The sequence below is a fragment of the Phocoena sinus genome, chromosome 7, assembly GCF_008692025.1.
Source record: "Phocoena sinus isolate mPhoSin1 chromosome 7, mPhoSin1.pri, whole genome shotgun sequence".
Classification (NCBI taxonomy): Eukaryota; Metazoa; Chordata; class Mammalia; order Artiodactyla; family Phocoenidae; genus Phocoena; species Phocoena sinus.
This window is the reverse complement of record NC_045769.1, coordinates 10,428,088-10,443,256: the sequence shown is the minus strand read 5'-3', so window position 1 is coordinate 10,443,256 and position 15,169 is coordinate 10,428,088. Positions and strand designations below refer to the sequence as shown.

The 15,169-nt window shown below is 40.2% G+C and overlaps 1 long non-coding RNA gene across 1 annotated transcript; it reads right to left on the bottom strand.

Annotated features, from left to right (window-relative positions):
- Positions 1-228: 228 nt before the first annotated feature.
- Positions 229-11,109, bottom strand: LOC116756957. Its single transcript, XR_004350801.1, has 3 exons — positions 10,907-11,109; positions 4,510-4,572; positions 229-1,260 (listed from the first exon to the last, which is right to left on the bottom strand). It is a non-coding gene; the product is annotated as an uncharacterized LOC116756957 (long non-coding RNA).
- Between the last annotated feature and the right edge of the window lie 4,060 nt (positions 11,110-15,169).

The following is a 15,169-nucleotide window of genomic DNA, read 5'->3' as shown; positions in this document are numbered from 1 at the left end:
AACTCTGCAGGTCTGCTTATACATAATTTTTATTTTTTGCGGTACGCGGGCCTCTCACTGCCATGGCCTCTCCCGCTGCAGAGCACAGGCTCCGGACGCACAGGCTCAGTGGCCGTGGCCCACGGGCCCAGCTGCTCTGCGACATATGGGATCCTCCCGGAAAAGGGCACGAACCCACATCCCCTGCACCGGCAGGCGGACTCTCAACCACTGCGCCACCAGGGAAGCTCTACATAAAGTTTTTTCAATAAATATAGTACCTGTATTTTCATTTTATAGATCTTTAAATTAAGTGTGTGGAAAAGTTTGTGTTTGATTAGTGATCACAAACGTGGAATCTGAAAAACTAGGGTTTGAGTCCTGCTTTTACCCAAACTGTTTCAGCTTCCTGCCCTTGGGTTAGTCATTTATCAATTCCTTTCTTTTTGAGACAGAGATAGCAGTACGTGGCGTTTTCACTGTACGGGAGTCAGCATCCCTAACCCTTGCTTCGTTCAAGGGTCATCTATATTCTTATTAACTCAAGTCCATACTTTTTCAGGTTCCCTTAGTTTTGATTCGTTTCATTTTTATGTTTTATATTTTGTGTGTATTTTTCCACTTTATGTTTCACCCAGGACGGCACATTACACTTAGTTGTCACGGCCCCTTAGAGCCTCAGTTGATTAGGCTTTAAGGTGAAGTTGAAAATATCCTTGCTTGGAAACAGGCATCCTTGAGGTCCCCTCCAGCTCCAGAAGCTGTGATTTTATCTAAAAGCAATTTGTGGGAACACGGTTCTCTGAGAGCAGCCTCAGCCTGACGATGACGGTGCATGCTTAATTCTCAAGGTGGCTTTGGGCCACAGATGAAAATGATGCTCCAACAGCACCCCAAGTCTTGAAGATCTTAGGAGATGTTAGGGGCATGCAAGCCAGACACACAACTTGGAAACAGTTGACACAAAGAAAACAAGGATGACCTTCTCTCATGACACTTTGTTTTGCATGTTCTACCTTCATTCAATGCTGCAGAGAACTTTTATCACGTTGAAATTAGGCAGCTGGGGAAGGCAGTCATGTTGACACAGATGAACCTAACATCTGAATGTACTCTTTTTAAAGTATATGTTTTTATTATCATTGCTGGCTATCTGAAATATTTGGAATGAGAACCGTCTCCAGTCAAACGTTGCTGGTATTACACATTGCGTAATACGCTGAAAAGACTGTGCTTGCATCTGTATGAAAGGGTGCATTTGTGCTGTTTCCTCTTGGTGGTCTGTAGGTGGAGAAGATGCTGATGGTGAAAAAACATTCAAAGGGTTATGGGTCCCTACGAGGATTTGTTCTACAAAATAGGCACAGATCAAAAGAATATCAGTGTAACTTTGCAAAACTGCAGTCTATATTCTGGTATCCTTGAATTAGAAAGCATGAGTGAATGTAAAATGGCATGTATGTCAGACTGCCTCTGATTCATAACATATGCTTTTCAGGATAAGAATTTGTGTCTAATATCTATAGACACACACAAATATGTATGTGTACCTGTGTGTCTGTCTATAGGTACAGTTTTGTTTGTTGTTTGTTCTCGTGACTATTTTTTGAACACTCAGCTGTGCCCAGCACTGTGCTAAATGTATGATATGAGTTATCTTTCTTAAGCTTTCCCACAGCCCTGAGGGGTGGTTATCACTCCCTCTCACTGATGTCAGTATATTACTTATTATCTCAGATCTAGACTAGATGGAGACTAGATCAAAGCCTAAAGCCAGTTAAATGACCACCTGGGCTTTTATCAAACCGGTGACATAATGCTTCTAGAACGGGGGTTCTTACACTGGGTATATGTCCTGAGTTTACACAAGACTCTCCAAGGTCGGCACAGGCACAGATAGGTGTATGGAATCAGTGTCTTAATCCTTGACTCTTCCTTATGAAGTCTTTCCTGAAACTGATGTGCCCAAGGAAGCATAGCCTGTTGAGGCATCTTGAAGTTCTCCTTTTCCATCCTCACCCCCATCACAACCATGTTTATCCATGCCTGCTATAAAGGTACACTTCCATCCATCTCAGATCTCCTGGATCTGAGCTGTCAGCTATTTTCTTTTCTTTAGTGTTTACACTGATGTTTGTCTATGGTTTTACCAGATACTGTTTTGTTCTTTCTAACTTTGTTGGACAGTTTTTCCTGACAGAGAATGAATAGGATCGATACTTCTAGGAAGCGTTTAAAGCATTTGCCTCTTATAATCACTATGCTTCCATTTTTCTTGTTCTTTTCCTTTTCCACACTGAAAACAGAAAAGAAAAAAAAAAATTCATGCTGCATGAGATTTGGATCCCAACCAATCTGGTGACCATTTCCTGCCCCCAAATCAGGAGAGCCGTCTTGGGGACATGTCACCCCCTTCCTAACTGGTTAGTCCATCCTGGAACACAGTGGTTCCACATTAGAAACTATAAGAATTTTAAAAACTTTTTAGCAACTCCTAGAAGACATATGTTGGTTTTTAATTTTCTGCTATAGGACCAATCATTCTTAAAAGGGATAAATACTTTTTAAAAAATATTTTAGAACATAATCAATATAAACAGAAATCAAAATCAACAAAATACCTATGTGTATTCTAGGATTCATTCAGTGCTTCCCTTACATTCTTTGTGCTGTGTACTGCTAACATCAGGACTGTACCCACCCCCAGCCTAAGCAGACCCCCTTTTTTAAAAGAACAATCAATTACAGTACACTTTCAATCTTTCAGGCTCCTATCTCACTCTGGCTCACTCAAAAATAATATGCTAGAAAGGTAATTAATATTTGGAATTGGAGTTGAAGGGATCAAAATAAGTACAGAGACTACCGACAACCTGACACAAGTTAACTGGGTCAGCACAAGAAGCGAAAATTAAGTAACTTGACCACAATAAAAATACAATAAAAGCAAAATGTGTTTCATTTCACAGGCATTAAAAATCCATGCTTCTGATACAAAGCCATCTTAACAGAAAGCAAAATTGAGAAAATCACAAGACTAGGTGTTCATCATACAAACATTTTCATTTCAGTTTTACGTCATAGTCTTTAGAAGATGAACGGCTTTCCACCAGGATGAAAAGTGTTTGCAGAAATAGACACCATGTCTCTTTCTTGGCATTATGAATGATGGTGAAACCTGACGGTGCACTGAAGCCTAATTATTCTCTGGAAACCATGGTTGGAAGCAGCTTGAATTGGTGCCAAAGTGAGCATTAGAAACCCTGCAGGTGTCTCTCCAAATGGAACCTTCATTTTCCAAGCAATTAATGCTGATTCAAGCCAATAGGACGATAACAAGGGGCCGCACCTAGAGAAGCTTGCTGCCTCATACAACTGCTTCTGCTAGAGCAGTTCAGACACAAATCCTGAACAAGACAGCTCCTGGCGAGTGCAAGCAGCATAGAGGAGCCATAATCCTGCTCTCTGTGAGAGTCTGGGGGTCAAACAGTGGCACTTATTTATTCTGATAATTAACTCCTGGTTCCCAGGAAAGACCAGGACCCTCTACCGCTGCAACCTCTCTTCAGGCATAACTCACACATACACACACTCATGATGATCATGATAATAACAATAATAATAATAGATATTACTGAAAACCACTAAAAGAAAAATAAGAGCAAACAGCAGCCCATTGACAGCCGACATCAGGTATCGTATGACTAGAAGAATGAGATTATACCGTATAGATCACATCTCAATTTAACTCATTTTCTGATTTGAGAACCTAACACCCACATAAGGTAGGGTTTCTATTTCTGGTGGAATCTTAACAACAGCAACAAAAATCTATGACTCATTCATCAACAAGTATTTATCAACCCCCTAATTTGCACCTGATTACTATGCAGTTCTGGAAGACAACATAACAGTGATCAAAACAGACCTGCCTCGTGGTGTTTACAGTAGTGGGAGTGAGAGACAGTCTCCGGTTACACAAGTCGATGCATGGTATGTGTATGCTGATAAAACCTAATAATGTTTGGTATGTCCATGGTGTTGTGTGCTACGGCTAAAAAGGAGTTGTGTAGGAGCCAAGGAGTGCTGGTGTGGAGGTCGGGGATGGGGTTGCTCAAATGTCCCCCTTGGACAAGTGGACCCTTGAACACAAATCTAAGGGAAGTAAAGGAATAACTGCTCCCATAACTGGGGACAGAGCTGTCCAGGCAAAGGGCGTTGCGAGGCTGGGGGCCTGGAGGCATGATGGCCAGACTGTCTGAATAGTAAGTATGTGGAAGCAGAGAGAACAGGGGTGAGCGCAGATGTGGGAGAAGGAGTCAAGGGGTAGAAGGTGATAGGAATTGCGAGGAAGATAGATAACCTAACCTTGTAAAGACCTCAGCTTTTCATGCGGTGAGGTAGAAGCCAGCCACGGCAGGTCTATGAGCACAGGCATGGCAGGATCCAGCACCTCATGCCCCAAGCATTAAAACCATGGAAGCATTACAATATGGAGACCCCCGATGCAAATAGGAACGAAGTACTGACCCCTAGAGGTAGATCCAAGTTTTGTTTGACTTGAAACTCCTAATTTCTGAATGCGTGGGATTTCTATAAGATAAAAGGATATGCAGTTAGTAATAAAAATTAGGTATAAAAGTGATTTTGTTAGAACAAAAAAAGAAATCATATCAAATTTCAAAAAATTATTTTAAATAACACTAAAGAGTTTCGAAAACATTGCCTTCTTAATTAAGTGCATGATACACCTCTGTTACTCTTTTTGGGAGGCGAGCAGGAGTGAGAGGGTAATATTTTTGACTGAGTACTTTTCATCACCTCTTTATATGACAATTTAGGAACATTTTTTTCTGTGGAGAGAATTAAAAGATAAACTAGTCACTTCTCTATTTTATGAATTGAATGGTGTCCTCCAAAAAAGATTATGTTGAATTCCTAACACCCAGTATTTCGAAATGGGATCTGATTTGGAAATAGGATTGTTGCAGATATAATTAGTTAAATTAAGATGAGGTAATACTGGAATAGGGTGGATCCTTAAGCCAGTATGAAGGGTATCCAAGCGAAGACACAAAAACACAGGGATAAGACCATGTGAAGGGGGAGACAGAGACTGGAGTGATACTGCTCCAAACCGAGGAACATTTGGGGCTACCAGATATTAGAAGAGTCCAGAGAGAATCTTGCTCCAGAGGCTTCAGAGGGAGCATGACCCTGCCAACACCGTGATTTCGGACTTCTGAAATTTCTCCAAAGATGTGAGACAATAAGTTTTTATTGTTTTAAGTCACCCAGTTTGTGGTACTTTGTTATGGCAGCCCATGGGAATTTATTTATCTAGTATGATTAATCAAAATTTGTTTTTCTATTACAGAGATTTTAGGAAACATATTTTTTAGCTTTGCAACTCAATAATGGTAACATGATGAAAATGTTTCTTATTGTGTTGAATTTGAGAAAACCTCTAACAACTCTCCCTCATATTGACCTGTTAGAGATGATTTCATGTGATTTCTGTGTGTATGTATGCATATACATGTATTTTTTAAACACACTGCATTATTGGAAAGTTTTGACATGAAAAACTTCTGTTTTGACCAGGTATCACTGAGAAATCCTTCGTTTAAAATTCTGCATGTCTGATGACCGAAGGATTTTACGCAGATTAACTATAGGCTCTGTGGACTTCAAGTCTTGTTTCCTTTCCTTTTTTTAAAATTTATCATAGTGCCAGGGACATGATTTACATTCACATTGCGGTACCACCTTTGGTCAGGCATGTTCGTAACGAGATGCTTGGTAAGTTGGTGCAGTGGGTGGTGGAAAAATTCCTGAGAGCCATTTCTGCCCTCGGAATAGCTTCAATACTTTGCCTCTACCCAGGAAATAGTCGACTGAGAGCCATAATAAACACACAGCGCCAAACTCAAACTATAGGTACCTCAACGTAATTTGCCCTTAACTAGATCCCAAAAATGTCTTTGGACATTAGAGTACTTCTAACCAGTAGGTGGAATATGAAAGAGGATAAATTAAAGCGGAAAGAGGCAGCAGTCTTGACCAATCGGAAGTCAATATCTTACATGAACAACTTGTACAAAACCATATGAACCATATTTTGTTATAGTTCTGTCCAGGGCCTTGGAAGGTCCCTTGTGCAAGTGAGAGCTGGTGTATCTTGTGTCTCATTAGCTTAATGGTAAATCTGCTTTTGTGTCTCCTACTTGCTGTTAGGGACCTGCCGAGTGTGATGGTTAATTTTGTGAGTCAACTTGACTGGGCAAAGGGATGTCCAGATAGCTGGTAAAATTATTTCTGGGTTTATCTGTGAGGGTATTTCTGCAAGAGATTAGCATTTGAATCAATGACTTAGTAAAGAAGATCATCTTCCCCAGTGCAGGTAGGCATCATCCAATCTGATGAGGTCCTGAAAAGAGCACAAAGGTGGAGAAAGGTTAAATTCTTTTTTTTTTTTTAAGATTTTTTTGATGTGGACCATTTTTAAAGTCTTTATTGAATTTGTTACAATATTGCTTCTTCTTTTTTTTTTTTTTATTGCTTCTGTTTTATGTTTTAGTTTTTTGGCTGCGAGGCATGTGGGATCTTAGCTCCCCGACCAGGGATCGAACCCAGACCTCCTGCATTGGAAGGGGAAGTCTTAACCACTGGACCTCCAGGGAAGTCCCAAGGTTAAATTCTTGCTTTTCTTCTGAGCTGAGACATCCATCTTCTCCTGCCTTTGGGCATCAGAGCTCCTTGTTCTCAGGCCTTTGGACTATGGGACTTACACCAATTTCCCCCACACCCCAGTTCCCAGGCCTTTAGTCTCAGACTGGGAGTTACACCATCAGTTGGGACTTGGACTGCCTTATAGTATCAGCATTCCGAATTCTCCAGGTTGCATGGCATAACTCAGCTTCCATAATGATGTAGGTCAATTCCCATAATAAATCTCTTCTTAAATATCTCTACATATGCTATTGGTTCTGTTTCTCTAGAGAACCCTGATCAATACACTCCGTCTTGTAGATTTGCCTTGTCTTTCAATTTGGCACAATATTTCTCAAAACACAGTGTGTGTAAGAGTCACTGTCCAGGGTTATATCTATGAGACACGTATTTTGTAAATAATGTAAGGGATGTTTTCAGGTAGTCATCAGAAGATAACCCCCATTTCATGTAGGTGAAACTCCACAGCTAGTCCCTTCTAAAACCAGATATTTCTACAATTAAGCAGTAGAATATGAACTCTAAAAAAAATGATATTAGATCAACAAATTTAAAAATAAGACTCAGAAAAGGGGAAATCCTCACTTACCGATATTACAAGAAGCAACTGACCTTTGCCTACCTTTGTCTTTTAAGTGATAAAACCTTGTAAGAGGGAACACTTTTTCAAGTCCTTTTACTGGATAAATAAAGGCTGGATATTCAACATTAAGGATCAGATTATTCATTGAAAAAGTTACATTTTTATGATATGTGAAAGTAACTGTCTCTATTTAGTATTTATAACACTATAATACTATAAGAAATGTTTTAGTCTAAAATGTCTTTTGTTAAATGAGGAATTAAACAATGTAAGTAGTTCACCCAAGGTCACATAGTGAGGTTCTTTTTTTAATATCTGCTAATGGTAACAAACAAACAAATAATTTCAGAAATTATATAGTTCCCAGCAATTACCAAATGCATCCTTGATCAGTGAGAAAACTCATTTTCTGCAGTTCAAATTCAGCCACAATGCCTGTGGGACCTGTAATTATAGTGACTCATCCTTGAAAAAGCTATTGTGAGTGGTCACTGTTCCTACAATAGTGCATTGGTTTTTGCTTATTAAATTCCCCCAAAGTTAAATCAACTTAGAGATGATGATTTTGGTGCAGAAATTATTACATCAGGGAAGTCCATAGATAAAGTGTTTCAGCACAATGGGTTTTACGTTTTTCTCGACGTTTTTTCTCTTAAGATTTTTCTCCTGCTCTTCCTCCAACCTCGTTGTTTACTTACACGGCCTTTCTGTTCAGTTGAAATCATGGGCTTCATTATTTCTATTGTGACTTTACCGAGGATAAAATACAATACAGTTACTGGATTCTTAAAAGACCATAGAAACAAATCTGATTCAAACTCTTAGTTTTAGAGATTAGGCCACTAAAACAACAGAAATGTTTTCCTCAAAATCACATTTAGGAGGACCTCCTTGGTGGCGCAGTGGTTAAGAATCTGCCTGCCAAAGCAGGAAACATGGGTTCAATCCCTGGTCTGGGAAGATCCCACATGCCGCGGAGTAGCTAAGCCCACGCACCACAACTACTGAGCCTGTGCTCTAGAGCCTGCAAGCCACAACTACTGAAGCCTGAAAGCCACAACTACTGAAGCCTGCAAGCCATAACTACTGAGCTTGTGCTCTAGAGCCCGCGTGCCACAACTACGGAAGCCCATGCACATAGAGCCCGCGCTCCGCAACAAAGAGAAGCCACCATGATAAGAAGTCCGCGCACCTCAATGAAGAGTAGCCCCCGCTCGCTGCAACTAGAGAAAACCCACGCACAGCAACGAAAGCCCAATACAGCCAAAAATAAAATAAATAAAAAATAAATTTATAAAAAAAATTTTAAAAAGAATCACGTTTAGGGAATATGGACTAGAACTTAAACCACCTGATATTTATCCTGAATCTCTCCCATGTGTTACGTTGCTCTTCAGTGTCAGACAGATAGGTCAGCCTTCCTAAAGCTTTGGTTTCATGCTGTTGTCCTTATTTCCTCCAGGATAAAATTTGGACTTCTAAGCCTGGCATTCAAGACTCACCCCAATTTGGTTGAAGTTATTGCAGTAAGCTAATCATATGCACCATTAGTCCTCGGCCTAGTACACTCCTGAAGTCAGTTTGATCTTTTCCTGTTCACAGAACACACCCTGCTGTCTGTGCTAGGTAACAAAATAGGTCAGAAAGGTCTATAAGACTGATGAGAATGCCACATAAGCAAGACGTTAAGGCAAAGAATTTTACTATTACATCAGTTAACAGGGAGGAGTAAGTTCATAAAATCGAAAAATCAATGGGCTCTGACTCAGAGAGCCCTTATAGTGCCGTAAAACAGAAAATTGAGAGGTAGAAGAAAATATTATTTAAACGGGCTGGCATCAAGATGTCATCAGTTATAAAAGCCAAGTGGCCCCAGGATGGAGATAAATTCTAAAGGAGGGTGTCAAGATCAACCTTCAAAGTTCTGAATAGAAAGTGGAAACGTGTACGAAGTTAACTCTTCATAAAGATGTGTAGATCTGCATTCAAGTCATCAGATAGAACTGAATGAGACGGGTAAGAACATGAATTCTAGAAAGGGAGACAAGGATAAAGACCCAGGTCCAGGCTCTGATAACAAAGTGCCACTTGTTGACAACAAGACTATGGCAGTTGAAACAGAGACAGTGACACTTTTCACTCTGGTCTTCTCAGTCCTACGTAATCAAAATCGGCAAGTATTTCCTGATGGGCAAAGAAAGACAATAATTTTTTCCCCAATACTTCTGGGTAGCCAGGGGTCACAGCAGAAGTTTGAAGCAAACAAATCTAAACGCACACGTACTCACATTTAAAGACAGCTGTGCACCAACCATTTCCCCTTCTCCCTCTCTATCCAAGCTCTACCTTCTTTTGTTGTTTGAGGTGAGGGGATACATGTACACTATTATTTTGTGCACATGTTCATCCTGCTGGTTTCATCATTGATATCTGCATTGTTTTAACATCATTCACATAGTTCCTTCAGAGAGGAGATTCAAAAGGAAAACTAAAACCTATAAAGAGCAAGACCCAAGTTCAGTTTATTTAAGTGTGCTGATATTTGGTTTCAAAAAGAAAGTAGAGCTCTTCCAAGTTTATTGGTATTGAAAAGTATATAATTTGGGGAGATTTCCATCACCCCTGTATGTATACTCAACACAGTCACAGAGAAATGAGGTAAAGCCAGAAACTTAAAAGCAGGGCTCTACATATAGACTGCTTTAAAAAAAATTATTGCTAACGGTCAGAAGAACACAAAAGAGCAGGAAGAGAAGAACAAGAGACATTTATGAGAAATATTCATAAAATAGACAAAGTACCAATAAAAAGTATTACCTCTAGTTTAAAGGAAACCATAAGTAAAACCTCATGCTAAGACATGGCTACCTAAACTGTCTTTTATTTTTTCAGTACGCAGCCCTCTCACTGTTGTGGCCTCTCCCGTTGCGGAGCATAGGCTCCGGACGCGCAGGCTCAGCGGCCATGGCTCACGGGCCCAGCCGCTCCGCGGCATGTGGGATCTTCACGGACCGGGGCACGAACCCCTGTCCCCTGCATCGGCAGGCGGACCCTCAACCACTGCGCCACCAGGGAAGCCCCTAAACTGTCTTTTGAAATGGAAAAAAAAAATGGGGAGGTATTAATTAGATCTCAGTAGTATTTGTTGGAAAAAGCATCATAAATTTTTCATATCAACAGTGCATTATATTTATTGTATAAAAACCGTGGCTCTATTCTGTTCAATACACAGAGATGCTTATATTTTAAATATTAAAAAGTAACTGAGATACTTAGGGTAATGAGTAAACCCCCAATTTCTTAGGTATCACTATGATGTTAATTTTTCGTTTTCTGCTAAGAGTTAGAATTTTAAAAAGCAGCCAGTTCCCTCAGAGTTATAAAACCACATTCATCTGTAAGGTGAGACTTCCCTTGTTTGTCTTTGCACAGGAGTTGTATCCCACTGACTCGCAGCATTATTCATGCTGTCTCCAGCCAGCACTACAGAAGGATGGCCTTTTGCCCTCAGGCCAAGCTCAACTCAGGCAAAATTAGTATGTACAAGATGAGCACATCAGTTTGGGGCAAGAGGCCTAATAGAATATGAAAGGAAGGCACATGCTGGGTTACCTGCTTCAAACTGTCTGGACTCCTGTCTTTCCAAGGGTATTTGGCAGACATGTGGAAGTATTAACCGAACTAAGATTTACTGTCTCGTCTCTCCTCGCTGTCTGCTGTACACTTCTTCCACGAGGCAAATCTGTTTTCTGCCTTCAGTCTGTCTGATAACCAAAAGAGAAGGGAAGAAGCAAGAAGAGAGCCAAAAGCTCTACACAGGTTTTTAATCAAAGGGAAATAGCCGTTCCTGGTTGGATCCAAATACAGAAATTTTTAAGAGAAAAAGAAAAATAACTGTTATCTTTACAATCTCTCTCGCTAGACTTTATTTGTAGTCCTTTGAAGAGACTCTATTTCCTTATTTGCCAAACTGGCCTATTTTAAGGGCTCCTTCTTGAGTCCCTAAAAGAACAGAATGTCCTGTTCATTTACATACAGTAAACAGATGTTTCCTCCAAACAGCACGAAGTTGGGAAATAATTCTGAAACTCAATCCATTCACTGAAGCTTTGAAAAACCTGGCTAACAAGAATCCCCAAAGGATGAACTGCCAGTTGTTTATATGAGCAGATTATGTTATAAAAACATGTTTATGAAAGACCATTCATCTTTTGTCTCCCGCATACTGAGCTTCAGTTTAACTACAATTTCAGAGACAAGCGTTATGGGCTTCTATTATTTATCTATTTGTGTTGCGATAAAACTGGGATTCATAAACAGACTGGCAGTATACATGTCAAACTTACTTTACTGTCTTGGTTCAGTTCTACTTCAGAAGTTGAAAATAAAATCTTAAAGAGAAATATTGTCTTCCAGAAGTCATTGTCTAATCTTCATTCATCTGGCAGAGATCATTTCCTCTCTGTGTCTCTCATTCTGTAAATTAGGAAGAAGAAAAAGAATTCTTCCAACTGTTCTGGGATTGTTGTTTTCATTCCCATCAATTATCTTGGCCAGTCAGCCATGTGAGTATTCTCTAAATCCCAGATGGAACAATAGTTTGTACCTTGATGTTGAACATTAACAGATCCTAAAGTAGTAAGCAACAATGGATATAAAACATAGAGTAGATGGAATAATTGCTCAGGTCTCTGTAGGTTTTGTTTTGTTTTTAACAACTTAGCAAACTAAGTTGTGCAAAGTCTAGCAAACCTAGAAGTGCAAACTAATTGTAAAACGGAGCAAGCTTCCTGAAACTACCTTCCCCACCCCATATCTGACCCCATATCAGAGGAAGAAGACAAATCCTGGAATAATCTTAAAATGAGATCCCTAGCCGAAGTACGTTTTGGACTTTCAGGTGGTTTCCCAAGATGGTCTCAATTCTAGAAATTTCCTGATACTTAGTTGTTTCACCAAGTGGCAGGTTAGTACTTGCTTTATCGGTGAGGCAGCATTGAAGATTAAAAATGTAGAATAAAAAACCCAATCTTGGACACAGCCAAAAAGTAAATAACCTGTAAATAACCCTAGTGCCAACATTGCTTGAGATCTATGAGAAGACATCACTTGACTTTTCCCAAGCTACAGAAGAAAGGCTAGAATACTCTGAGGTGAAAAGTCTATAGTCACATTGCTTTTATTAAAATGAGATTACTTTGCAGGCATTTATTAAGCACCTACTATGTTTCTAATACTATTTTAGATGCTGGGAATATAGTCACAATCAAAACACAAATTCTTTACTTTCTAGCTGGGGGGAGACAAACAATAAACAATAAAATATAAGATACGTTAAATGGTAATAAGTGCTCAGGAAGAAAAAGTACATCAAGGAAGTGGTATATAAAATGTCAGTGGGTAACACTTGAGACAGGGTGGATTGGGAGGCTTCCCTGAATGGGGGATTTTGAGTACAGCCTGAGTCCTTCCCAACATGAAAGGGCTCTGTGGATGTTAACACAAGAGTGCTCCATACAGAGGAAAGTAGGTGGAGAGGAAAGGCCCTGGAATGCTCAAGCGACAGTAAGATGGTGCGGTGGTCGCAAAAACACCATGGCTGGATTTCCTGCTGTGGTGGCAATAGTTGGCTACAGCCCCAGCTTTCGTTCCCCCTGGATTCCCACCATGTTCACACTGAAGCCTCGCTTCCCGTAGGCTGCTCCCAGCCAATGACTGACCACGGTGAGGGCAGGAGTGCAGGCCCCGACCTGTGGGATGGGGACTCCTTTCATTATACTTTGAGGACTTTGAGGACTTGTGAGGATTCCCCATCAGCCTGGCCAAAACTTTCTTAGACTGACTCAGAGTCTGACACTATTCTAACCCAATTCTCTTTCCTCTCCTGTATCAGACCTGCAGACCCGGTGTGAAAACTCTGCCTACTTACTCCTTCTTCCTCCCCTTAATTCTCAGGCATTTTGAGAACTGCAGAATTCTCTGCAGACCCATATCAACACTGTCCAAACTCCTGCACAAAGAGACTTGACTAAACCCTAGCATGACTTCTAGCAGCATAAGGTGTGTCTCTAGGATAACCCTAGCTCCCTACTAAAATGCCTGCCTGAGAAAACTCAACACTGCCAGGAACATTTACTATTTGTTCTAGCCAACAGCTGATGATAGGTCCAGATCACCCTTACTTAGATTTACTGGAAAGGGCTTACAGTTGTGACTATGTATCTTATGCAACTCAGAAGCATCTTTCTCTAGGACCTGAAAGCCATTCCTTTGCAATGTTATCATCAAAAAATAGGACCTCTGCCTCCCAGGTTCTGTGGGGTGATAGATTCTTAACTTCAACAATTGCCGGCCAACAAACACAGCTGGCCTAATCACATTGACACTGACCAACCCTTTGTGATTTTTCACTTTCTGACTCTCTTGAGCACCTGCTCTCCTCTCTCTTTTACTCTCCCTTTAAAACCCAAGCAGAATTAGAGACACAGACATAGAGAACAAATGTCTGGATACCAAGAGGGAAAGGGGTGGGTGGGAGGAACTAGGAGATTGGGATTGACACATATACACTACTGATACTATGTATAAGATAGACAACTGATGGGAACATACTGTATAGCCCAGGGTGCTCTATTTAATGCACTGTAGTGTCCTAAATGGAGGGAATATATATGTATATGTATATGTATATGTATGGCTGCTTCATTTTGCTGTGCAGTGGAAGCTAACACAACATTGTAAAGCAACTATATTCCAATAAAAATTAATTTTAAAAAATATTCAAAAACCCCTGTACAAATCTGAATGGAGCTCATCTATTTTCCCTACTGCCAGCAGTTACTGAATAAAATCCGTTTTCATCACTTTAATTAATGTCCAGCTGTGCTTATCTTTGACAATCTCCACCAATAAATCTCTTGTCCATCTTATTTCATCTTGAAGTCTTCTTCTTGAAGAAACTAAACTAACACAGGAGCCCAGTGTGGCTGGAGTCTCTAAAAGTGGGCTAGGGATGGACGGATGAAGCCAAGGAAGCAGCAGTGGATCAGGTCATGGTTAGAACTGAAACCTTTTATTTTGAGTGAGATGATGATGAAATAAAGAGTTCTGAGTAGAGAAGTGAAATGAACTGTCTCTATTATTTTTAAGATTCTTCTTAGATGTGGACCATTTTAAAAGTCTTTATTGAATTTGTTACAGTATTGCTTCTGTTTTATGTTTTGGTGTTTTGGCCACAAAGCATGTGGGATCTTAGCTCCCGACCAGGAATCAAACCCACACCTCCTGCATTGGAAGGCGAGGTCTTACCCACTGGGCCACCAGGGAAGTCCCTGTCTTGTTGTTTTTTGTTTCTTAAAAAAAACAGGGTTTGTCTGGCTGCTCAGGGGAGGCAAGACCAGGAGTTCGAGGGGATGCTACAGTAATAATCAACAGGAGGGGTGTCTTGTATCAGGGTGGTATCGGTGGGGGTAAGGGGAGATGGTCAAACTCTGGATATATTTTCAAAGCAGAACTAAAAAAATTTGCTGATGGAACAATTGTGGAGTTTAGAAGTAAAAGAAAGGTCAATTGAGAAAATAAGGCTATCAATTTGAGCATCTAGAGGAATGAAGTTATGAGTAAGTCTGCAAGAGGATGTGTTTTGGAGCAGAATATCAGGAACACAGTTTGAGCCATGATATGTATATGTATATATGGCTAAAAAGTATCTGAAAGTATTATCTCTTAGTTGCACAGGAAGATTTCCAGTTGAGGAAATGAAGAGATAAGTGAGAGAAGAAGTAAAACATTCTCAGTAATGCAAATAACCAAGGGAGAACAGCTAAAATAACATGTTATTTGTTCTCAGTTAACAATTGAAATTTAGCTCCAGAT